This window comes from Myotis lucifugus, unplaced genomic scaffold (assembly GCF_000147115.1).
Source record: "Myotis lucifugus unplaced genomic scaffold, Myoluc2.0 scaffold_311, whole genome shotgun sequence".
Lineage (NCBI taxonomy): Eukaryota > Metazoa > Chordata > Mammalia > Chiroptera > Vespertilionidae > Myotis > Myotis lucifugus.
Genome location: NW_005871359.1, coordinates 1,104,099 through 1,115,329, shown reverse-complemented (window position 1 = coordinate 1,115,329; position 11,231 = coordinate 1,104,099). Strand labels below are relative to the sequence as shown.

General features: G+C 47.1%; 1 pseudogene; it reads right to left on the bottom strand.

The window, feature by feature from the left end:
- Window positions 1-6,672: 6,672 nt before the first annotated feature.
- Window positions 6,673-6,846, bottom strand: LOC111828254 (annotated as a pseudogene).
- Window positions 6,847-11,231: the final 4,385 nt, after the last annotated feature.

Here is an 11,231-nt window from a genome sequence, read left to right as displayed (position 1 = left end):
ACATCGTGGATTTTAAATTGATCACAAGGGTCACATAGTGGCATTGTTTTGCCTACGTATTCAGAAAGTAGTTTTGTGGGGTTTTTTCTCTAAATGAAACACTTGGCCTGGGGCCTGGGGCCTGGGGCCTGGGGCCCCATTGTTTACATTTTTCAATCTAAGAAAATCAGGTTTTAAAGGTTCCAGGTTGTGTCAACTCAAATTTGTGTTCATTTGTAGAACTTGAGTACAATAGAAAATGACCATGGGGGGATGGTTTTAAGGATTTGGGGGCAAAAATATCTTTACATATAGTGAATAAAAGCATGATAGAGAATAGTCACTGTCTTACATGTTTTAGGAGTAATATGGCATATGGGGTGGTGTGCCTGAAACTAAAAATATTCTATTTAGAAATTGGCTTTTAGACAATATAATAGGTATTACAATTATGGCCTTCATAGCATTTCTTAGGAAGAAAACTCGCTCAAGTTTTTTGGGTTTTTACACATACTTCTTAAGTGTCTTCTACCAGTAGAAATTTGCAGGACTTTTTTTCCCCCCCCCAAATTATAAGAGAAAGTTTAGAAAGTTACAGGGGTAGAAGAAATGAGCCAGCTGAGCTGGGCTGCGTAGGTCAGGAAATAAGTGACAGAAGCTAAAGAAGGACCCTTGGAGCTTAGGAGAGAGAAAGGCAAAGGTAAGGGGCCTGGGAGGGAGAGGAGTGGGAGGGAAGGCGCCTGTGTGCCCAGAGAGGGAGGGGCCGGGTTCTTCCTCGTAAAGGTTTTAAAGACGGGCGGGGCGTTTAGGCGAGGCCTAGGGGAGGATCGCAATAGAATATGCGTCAGCTGTCAGCTTTATGCTGATGTGCCAATGACATTTATTCCCCGACTTCATCCACATGACTTTCTTTTTTTTTTTTAATTGATTTTTTTACAGAGAGGAAGGGAGAGGGATAGAGAGTTAGAAACATCAATGAGAGAGAAACATCAATCAGCTGCCTCCTGCACACCCTCTACTGGGGATGTGCCCACAACCAAGGTACATGCCCTTGACCGGAATCGAACCCGGGACCCTTCAGTCCGCAGGCCGATGCTCTATCCATTGAGCCAAACCGGTTAGGGCCGCATGACTTTCTTGATTTGTCCAGTGTTTCTGCAGATGGACTTTGCTTATAACATGGATTAAGTTCTAATAATTATTAAAGGGAGGTGATGTAATGTTTACTATCCTTACAACTTACCCCAAAGGCAAGGCATAAACTGTCCACCCAGCAATGTGCCCCTGCTCTCGATACTTCTGGAATACGACATAAGGGGCTATAGACCTTCAGAAGTATGTCAGCCTCTGCTTTCAGCATGTGCATTCAAAGAATTCACGGGGTCAGAGGAGGAATGTATGGTGTGGAATTCCCCAAAGCCAGATAGCATTAGCCTGAGAGAAGTAGACTTTCAGTGTGGAAATTTTGTTTCATCATTCTTACAGAGCTGCCTTCGATACTAGTCAACTTAGTGCCCGCAGGCTTTGTTCCTGGCCTGCTGACAGGTTTTAGGTGGACTCTTAGGTTCACATGCTTATCTTGGCTTGGCCAAGCGCCAAAGGAGTCTTGATGTCCTAGAGGACTTGGAGTTTAATTTTTGTGGTTTTAAAACAACTTCCTGAAACTCTCTACAACCTAGGGTCACAGTGAAATCCTTTTTGACGTGATTTCGTAGGCTGCTTCAGGAAAGTTCCACAGATGAGCAGGTACCACTCACTCATTTAAGTGACAGTTACCGAGTGCCCCAGTCTGAACACAAACCTCCCCAAAATCCTAGGCAGTGAGTGGTTTCTCAGTGAGCCTCTTCCTGAGGAAGTGGTCCTGAGTAAGAACTTGCCTGAGGTCAGCAGTTAGAGGGTGGTTGGGTGGAGATTTGGCTTTCTTCTCTTGAACTCTGCTACTGCCCTACAGCCTCCTTTCTTCTCTGGCAGCTCACTAGAATATGACATCACTTCCTGCTTCAAGTACTAGATCGTACTGGTGGCCTGAGTCTCCAGAGGAGCAGAGAGAGGGTGATGAGGAATTAACTAGGGCAAGAAAGGCCACCTGTCAGCAAGACGAGAGCCTGCGGAGCATGATGCGACCCTAGAATCCAGCCGAAGTCAGGCTGGAGCTCGGGAGCCTGCCCCAGGGAGGTGACGGTGATCTGGGTGTGAGCCTTTTTGCCCAGCAGAGAAAGGGGGCCCCGCGTTCCGGGCTCGGGGCAAGCACGCGTGCGGGGAGGGCCAGGGCGAGAAAGCAGGCAGTCTGGTTCCCTCCGGCCTGAGTGGAGGGCATGGCCTTCGAAGGGGGACTCGCTCGGGTAGGGTGACGCCTTCGCTGCTGCTCAGCCAAGCATGGCCTTGAACTCCTTGCCAAGCGAGGAGTGAGCATGCAGTGTGTTGTGTTCCTTGTTCCTTCTCAAAGTGCTCTGACCTTTCTAAAGTATTTGTCTTGGATCAGAAGAAGTAGTCGTCACATCTGTTTCTCTAACCACCGCTGGGAGAGTCTGTGCACTTTTTAAGGCTGAGAGCATGATTAGATTCGGGTCCATTTGCATAACTCGAGTTGATTTCCCCACCTCAACATCCTTACCCTTAGTCACATCTGTATTGCTTTCGCTTGTAAGATAACCTATTCACATGTCTGAGGACAGCACCCGGACACCTTTGGAGGCATTCTTCTGCCAACCACAGTTCCCACTACAGGCAAACAAGAGCCAGAGTCGGCCCCCCGTGTTTCTCTGACTTTACCACGTGGCTCTCTCTGACCTCACAGCATCCTGGTTTCTTAAAATGCCAAGTGTGTTCTCTGGCTGTTTCCTCTGCCTAAACTATGACTCTCTCCAGCCCTTTTCCTGCCTGACTTCTCCTTGTCATTCCAATCTTGTCATTCCAATCTTGGCTTTGGTGTCACCTCAGAGATATAGAAATTCCAATAAATTTCTAGTCATCACTCTGGTTGAAGTTGTCACAAAGCACCAGCCATGGCTGATGGTTTTCTTGTCTGTGTGTCTATTCGGTGTCTCTCACTCCCTCCATCTTAACTGCCACATGGGTCGGAAACTTGTCTGTCTGTGTCTTTGTGACACTAGAATGGTGTGTGGCACATAGTAGGTGCTCAGTAAACATCTGCTAAGACTAGCAGCGGTTCTCAACCTGTGGGTCGCGACCTCTTTGGGGGTTGAACGACCCTTTCACGGGGGTCGCCTAAATACATTCTGCATATCAGATATTTACATTGCGATTCATAACAGTAGCAACATTAGAGTTATGAAGTAGCAACAAAAATAATTTTATGGTTGGGAGTCACCACAACCTGAGGAACTGTATTAAAGGGTCGCCGCATTAGGAAGGCTGAGAACCACTGTGCTAAGTTATCCATGGCCCTGGGGTAGGATGGCTGGGGTTTCTGCTCCTGCATCCAAGTGTGCTACTACAGGGCAATAGTGAGAGCACAGCTTCCAAATCACTGCACCTTGAAACTGATAGTTCTTGATGTGTCGTTGCATTGTTTGTATTGTTTAAATTCTACGTGTAAAGGGAAATGTTTTGTATATTGTTGTGTCGCTCTATTTACACTTTGTACAAATTGAATTCATATGAAATGCTATGGTATGTACCTTGCTAAGGGGTTTTCAAAGGAACTGGGCCACTCAGTATGAAGGATCTCAACTCTGATGGACAGAATGACACTCTCTTTCTCATACACTTCTCTGTCCCTTCCCTTTCAGAAAGCATGCCCTTAACTTAACAGGGACTCTCTGCGATGGATGGCTGCTCTCCTAGGCCTCCTAAGGGATCAGGGATTTTGGGAACATGAAAGGCAGGGCAGCAGGTCATGAGCCCAACAATTGGAAACGAAAGTTGTCGGAAGAGTTTTCCGTCCCGGGCTACGGAGATCAGGCTGGCTAAGTCCGGAGGCAGACAAGCAGGGACCCTCTCTTGGGATTGGTTTCGTAGAGTGGAGTCCATTTGTCTGAGTGGAGTCACTCCATCGTTCCAGTGCCTAGCCATCTCTACAGCCGTTGGTTAGTCTGCTCTCAGGATATGGGGTATAACTCCCCGGCCGGGTGGCACCTGGATGCCAGGAGATCCCTGTGGACTGGAGTCCACCTGACTGAGCAGAGGGAGTCCATCCTCCGGGTGACTGGCCATCATGGTAGACCAGGTGGTTGGTAGTATCCAAGGTCAAACCCCATGCCCCAGGTTGGTATTTCCCAGGTGGAAAGGGACCCGTGCTTCTGTGGCACTCCGACCACAGGATGATGGCCCAGCACAGCCCGGAGGCTAGCTGGGGTGCCTCTCACGTCCAGCTGGGAGTTCTTATCTGTCTCTCCGTGGATGGGGAACCAGCCCACCGTTCCTGGAGAGATCCCTTTGGGTGAAACTTGACCCTGAATCCCTCAAGCTTCTTTTGCAGCATAGCCTGGCCCCCACTATAAAGTGGACAATGGAGAAGTTTGGTCAGTTAATGGCACCCTTAAGTTTAATACTATCCTGAAGTTAAACCAGTTTTCCCATTCTCAGGGAAGTGAATGGAGAATGAGGCCTCCGTAGATCAATGTGTCTTTTCCATTCATACAGCCTGACTCGCTGAAATGACCCTCAGCTATATGCTACCTATAAACGCTATAATTGCTACAAAGTCTGAGAGAAAAATATACACAAGTGGAAAGAAACATCCCAAAAATGGATAAGTGAATTTGTCTTTTGCCAACATTTGCCAGTCCTTGAGGTATTAAAAACGACTGTCCTTGCCCTAACCGGTTTGGCTCAGTGGATAGAGCGTCAGCCTGCGGACTGACAGGTCCCAGGTTCGATTCCGGCCAAGGGCATGTACCTTGGTTGTGGGCACATCCCCAGTAGAGGGTGTGCAGGAGGCAGCTGATCGATGTCTCTCTCTCATTGATGTTTCCAACTCTCTATTCCTCTCCCTTCCTCTCTGTAAAAAATCAATAAAATATATTTTTTTAAAAGAGAGAGAGAGAAAACGACTGTCCTTGTTTTACAAATAAAGTCTTTACAGAGAAAAAAAAAAGCATGCCCTTAATTGCCATCTGATGAAACCTGCGTTCCTCGTGTGCTGTGTGAAATCCGGGAAAAGGCAAGTAGGCCATTGAGAAGACACTTCCTGTGGATCCAGGACCACAGCAACCATGTCTCTGGTCTTGGCCAGGTGTGAACCGTGGGCCTTCCTGCCCGTCACACCTCTCTCTGGCGGCGGATGGTTCGTTCCTGTCCCGTCAGAGCCCTGCTTTCTGGTGTTCACATCCATTGACTTTACAGTTTACAGCTGGAGCAAGACCGTTGCCAATGAGTAACGAGCAGCTGCACGTCTTAAGCAAGACCCCAGAGGCCCTGTGGCATTCCGCTGTTCTCGAAAAGGGAAGATGATGGAATTTAAAAAGTAGAACGACAACAATTTCATTTTGTTTGTTTTTTTTTCTTTTCTTTTAAATTTATTTTTTATTATTGACAATATTACAGATGTCTCCCATTTTTCCTCCCTTTGGCCTCCTCCACCCAGCCCCCACCCCACCCCAGGCCTCCACCACACTATTGTCTGTGTTCATGGGCTCTGCATAGAAGTTCTTTGGTTAACCTCTTCCCACCCACCCCCGCAATTAGTACTTCTAAAAATATATATATTTTTTATTGATTTCAGAGAGGAAGGAAGAGGGACAGAGAGATAGAAACATCAATGATGAGAGAGAACCACTGATCAGCTGCCTCCTGCATGCCCCCCATTGGGGATCAAGCCTGAAACCCAGGCATGTGCCCCCGGCCAGAATCGAACCTGGGACCCTTCAGCCCGCAGGCCGATGCTCTATCCACTGAGCCAAACCGGTTAGGCCACAATTTGTACTTTTTATTTTTTTTTTTTTATTTTTTATTTTTTTAAATATATTTTATTGATTTTTTACAGAGAGGAAGGGAGAGAGATAGAGAGTTAGCAGCTGCCTCCTGCACACCTCCTACTGGGGATGTGCCCACAACCCAGGTACATGCCCTTGACCGGAATCGAACCCGGGACCTTTCAGTCCGCAGGCCGACGCTCTATCCACTGAGCCAAACCGGTTTCGGCCAATTTGTACTTTTTAATCCCTTCACCTTTTTTACCATTCTCCCCAATACCCCTCCCACCTGGCAACTTTCAAAATGTTCTCTGTATCTATGAGTCTGTTTCTCTCCTGCCTTATTTTGTTTTTTAGATTCAATTGTTGATAGATATGTATTTATTGCCATTTTATTGTACATACTTTTATGATTATTAAAATTTTTTTACAAAAGTTTATTCTTTCTTTTTTTTTAAATATATTTTTGTATTGATTTCAGAGAAGAAGGGAGAGGGAGAGAGAGATAGAAACATCAATGATGAGAGAGAATCTTGGATCTGCTGCTTCCTGCATGGCCCCCACTGGGGATCAAGCCTGCAACCTGGGCATGTGCCCTGACTGGGAATCCAACCATTACCTCTTGGTTCATATGTTGATGCTCAACCACTGAGCCACGCTGTCTGAGCCAAAAGTTTATTCTTAAATGTACAACAGGCTCCTAGACAACACTTCATTCTGGCTATAGGTGGCAAGACATGTTATGACAGGGAATCCAGATGTTGAAACAGAAATGGAATGAAGGATCACCATTGCCCCAGGCACAGGAACTGCTAGCTCACTTTTTGCCAGATTTCTTAATCCCACCTGTGGCCAGGGGGCCCCTCCCCACGGCATTTAACTCAAGTTTCTTCAGCTCCTCTTTTTGCTTCTGCTTGAATGCCTTATCTTCCTTGGCCTGCTTCTTGGGCTACTTCAGGGACTTCTTCTTGCCACCTTTGTGGCCAGACATGACGCCTCGATTGTTCATATTTTTATCGTTTTTTTTTTCTACTTTTTAAAGAAAACCCTTTAACATCTCATGTAATACTGAATTGGTGGTGATGAACTCCTTTAGCTTTTTCTTGTCTGGGAAGCTCTTTTTATCTGTCCTTCCATTCTAAATGACAGCTTTGGGGGATAGAGTAATTTTGGTTGTAAGTGATTGCTTTTCATCACTTTGGATATTTCTTGTCATTCCCCTCTGGCCTGCAAAGTTCCTGTTGAGAAATCATCTGATGGTCTTATGGGAGCTCCCTATACCAGTAGATAACTAACTGCTTTTCTCTTGCTGCTTTTAAGATTCTCTTTGCCCTGGCTGGTGTGGCTCAGTTGGTTATGCATCGTCCTGTGCACCAAAAGGTTACTGGTTTGAACCTCAGTCAAGGGTGTGTATGGGAGGCAACCGATCAATGTTTCTCTCCCATCAATGCTTCTTTCTCTCTTTCCCTCTCCCTTCTTCTCTCTCTCTTAAATCAATAAAAACATTTTTTAAATATATTTTTATTGATGTCAGAGAGGAAGGGAGAGGGAGAGATAGAAATATCAATGATGACAGAGAATTGTTGATCAGCTGCCTCCTGCACACCCCACACTGGGGATCGAGCCCACAACCCAGCCACATACCCCAACCAGGAATCAAACCTTGACCTCTTGGTTCACAGGTTGACACTCAACCACTGAGCCACAACAGCTGGGCAAAACATTTTTTTTTTAAAGAGTCTTTTTTTTTCTTTAACCTTTTGCATTTTAATTATGATGTGTCGTGGTGAGGGCCTCTTTTGGTTCATCTTGTTTTGGACTTTCTGCGTTTCCTGGACTTGTATGTCTATTTCCTTCACTAGGTTAAGGAAGTTTTCTGTCATTATTTTTTCAAACAGGTTTTCAATTTCTCCTTTCTCTCATACCCCTATGATGCGAATGTTGGAATGCTTGAAGTTGACTCAGAGACTTCCTACGTTATCTTCATTTAAAAAAAAAATTTTTTTTTATTGATTTCAGAGAGGAAGGGGGAGGGAGAGAGAGAGAGAGAAACATCAATGCGAGAGAAACACTGATTGGCTGCCTCCTGCTGCCCCCTACTGGGGATAAGTCTGCATGAGCCCTGGCTGGGAATCGAACCGGCAACCTCTTGGTGCATGGGTCAATGCTGAACCACTGGCCACACTGGCCAGGCTGTTCTAATTCTTTTCCCTTCTAGAGCACTTTGTAACCCAGAATGTTGTATTCCTTTTGGCTTACAAAGTCATTGCAGCTTGAGTCCACATTTGTTCTCATAGGTTTGTTTGTGTACATTTAACTTTTTATTTTTTTTAACTTTTTATTTTGAAGTAATCACAGATTTACAGAAATGCTCATTAAATTGTCCATGTACACATCAGTATAGACTCATGGAGTCTTATTTTATCATGGTCATTTACTAACATTCATTTTGATGCTCAAATTGTCCCAGATTTGGATAGAAGGAGTCTCTTCCAAGTAGCCTGGAGTCTGGCGTGGCGCCATCATGTTTTGAGTATTTCCTTACTTGTGGCTAAAAGGTTCCATCCCCGTTTCCAATGTGTTGGCCGGAGGTTCCCCCACACCGGCAAGTAATTCTTGGACACCAGCTGGGTGTCCTACAAGTCAACTCAGTGCTGAAACTACCTCTATAGGTAATCATCAGATTCTACAGGTCAAGGGCTCCGTCTCCTAAGACTGCACACTCCCGCCTCCCATGTCAGATACCCAGGTTCTCTATCACCTATGCTTCTGACACTGGCTATAGATGGGAGGTTCCAATGGCCCCCTTTTTGGGTTTGATTAATCTGCTAGGATGACTCACAGAACTCGGAAACATTTCACTTGCTAGATTCCTGGTTTATTATAAAAGGATGTAACTCAGGTACAACCAGATGAAAAATGCATAAGGCAAGGTATGGGGAAGGGGCACAGAGCTTCCCTGTACTCTGAGTCCACACTCTCCCCTGTCTCCAGTCGTCCAACAACCCAGAGCTCTCTGAACACTCCCCTTTGGGGATTTTTTGGCGGCTTCGTTACACAGGCACGATTGATTATGTCACTGGCCATTGTTGACCTGTTCCACCCCAGCTCCTCTCTGCTCCCTGGGGGTCTGGAGATTGGGGTGGGTACCTGGCAACCAGCTTCCACCCTTAGGTGCTGTTCCAAAGTCACCTCATTTACAAACAAAAGACACCTTCTCCGAGAGTTTTAGGAGTTCTAGGCCAGAAACGGGGACAAGACCAAGTACTGTATATATTTCTTATTGTAAATCACAATATCACAGCCACCAGAACATGTTCTGAGCTCATATTCTACTCCCTTTGCTTCAGCCAGAACCAGCCATTTCTCCAAGAAACCCTGGCTCCATTGGGAGTCGATCTTGGCCCTGGGTGTGCTTTTTGCTATTGAGGTGTTACTGCTCTGGCCGCTCTCAGGAACCAGAGCTAAAGCATATTTGTGAGTGATACACATTCACATCTAGTTTTTCTATATCTGTATATATTGCAAACCATGAGTCCATCCCAATGTATTTAATTCTAGTTCAACACCACAGGGTTCATTCTGTTTTTCCTCTTCACGGAGTTGTTACTCCTTTTTCTGATAGTAAGAACCCTGCCCGATCCGCCTCAGTACTTTCACGTATTTAATCAGTCCTTCCCTCCTACACGCCGCCCACCTCCCCCCCTCTCCTCTCCACTCCCTGGGCTCCTGACCCACTGCTGCCGGCTCCCCCATGACGCCCTCCTCACCTTTCTTGGGCTCCCCCACCCAAGGCTGCGTCCCCTCCTCCAAAGACACGGCCTCCCTCTGCAGGGCTGCGAGGACCCGTGCTGAACCCTCTGCTCAGGTGCCTCACGGGTGTCTGACTGGCTAATGGTCCGGCCTCATCTGTTCCTTGTTTAAATTATGGGGAGCAGATATTGCGGCTTCCAGTGAATGGAAGCACAGAGCTCGGCTTTTGTGAGGGTTAAACAAGTTCGCCCTCAACTCCTGGCAGCATTCCAGCGTTTTGGGTGAACTGGGTAAGCAGCATTCCTGCACCCGGTACCTGCGGGCTGAGAGAAACCAACCCTGAGACACAGCAGCCTCCATCCCCTGAGTTGCTGGCTCCTTAATGCCATTGAGTTGTGTGATGTTGATCACCCTCTCAGGGACGCCCCTCGGCCTTGGAGTGGGTCGGTGTCCCAGCCTCCCCGTGCTGGTCTGTCCCTCCCAGGCACCTGAGGATGGAGCCCCGCAGAGGCAGGCAGGGTCTCCCTGAGTCTGAGTGTGCAGTTTGGGGAGATGCCTGTTACCAGATCCGGTTAAGGAGGCTTCTCTCTATTCCTGGTTTGTAAGGGTTTTTTATCATGAATATTTTACTTGGTTCTATTTATTTTTGCATCTTTTAAATATATATATATATTTATTGATTTCAGAGAAGAAGGGAGAGGGAGAGATAGAAACATCAATGATGAGAGAGAATCATTGATCGGCTGCCTCTCGCACCCCCGCCCCTCCCCATTGACGATCGAGCCCTCAACCCGGGCATGTGCCCTGACCGGGACTCAAACTGTGACCTCCTGGTTCATAGGCTGATGCTCCACCACGGAGCCACGCCAGCAGGCTGTTTATGCATCTTCTGAGTTAGGGTTTTCCCCTTTAGGTGACACTGAAAGATTTTCATTTCCATTGATTCCCGTTGACGTTGACTGACTCTGACAGGTTTGAAAGTACCTGTGTGCAGAGATAAAGCCTCTTGCTTATGATTCATATGTGCCCACGTGGCTGCTGCTGGCTTCAGTGTGCTGGTCATTCGTGTAGCCATTTCCGCTCTCTCCATGGATGGCCGTGCCTTCCTGATGGAGCACTGTCCGTGTCTTTGTATGATGAGTGGGTGACTTTTCTTTTCCTTTTCTTTTTTTAAAATATTTTTATTGATTTCAGAGAGGGAGAGAGAGAAACATCAATGATGAGAGAGAGTCATTGATCGGCTGCCTCCTGCATGCTGCACGCCCCCTACTGGGGATCGAGCTTGCAACTCAGGCATGTGCCCTTGATCGGAATCGAACCTGGGACCCTTCAGTCTGCAGGCCGATGCTCTATCCACCGAGCCAAACCAGCTAGGGCTGGGTAGCTTTTCTTGAGTGTCTTCTCTGAAGCAGTTGATTGGGAAAAGGGGCTCCCTCTTCCTGGAGGGCCTGAGAGTGCTGGTCCACAGAACGTCCCCATGGCCTCTGGGAGAACTTAGCACAAACCCCGTTTCTGGAGCGTGATTCTACAAGGCCAGGCGCTACCCGGGCCCGGCGAGCAGGTAGTGCCACACGGCAAGAATAGAGGGACGTGTGCCTCCGGGGCCTTGCGGGGGTGCTGGGG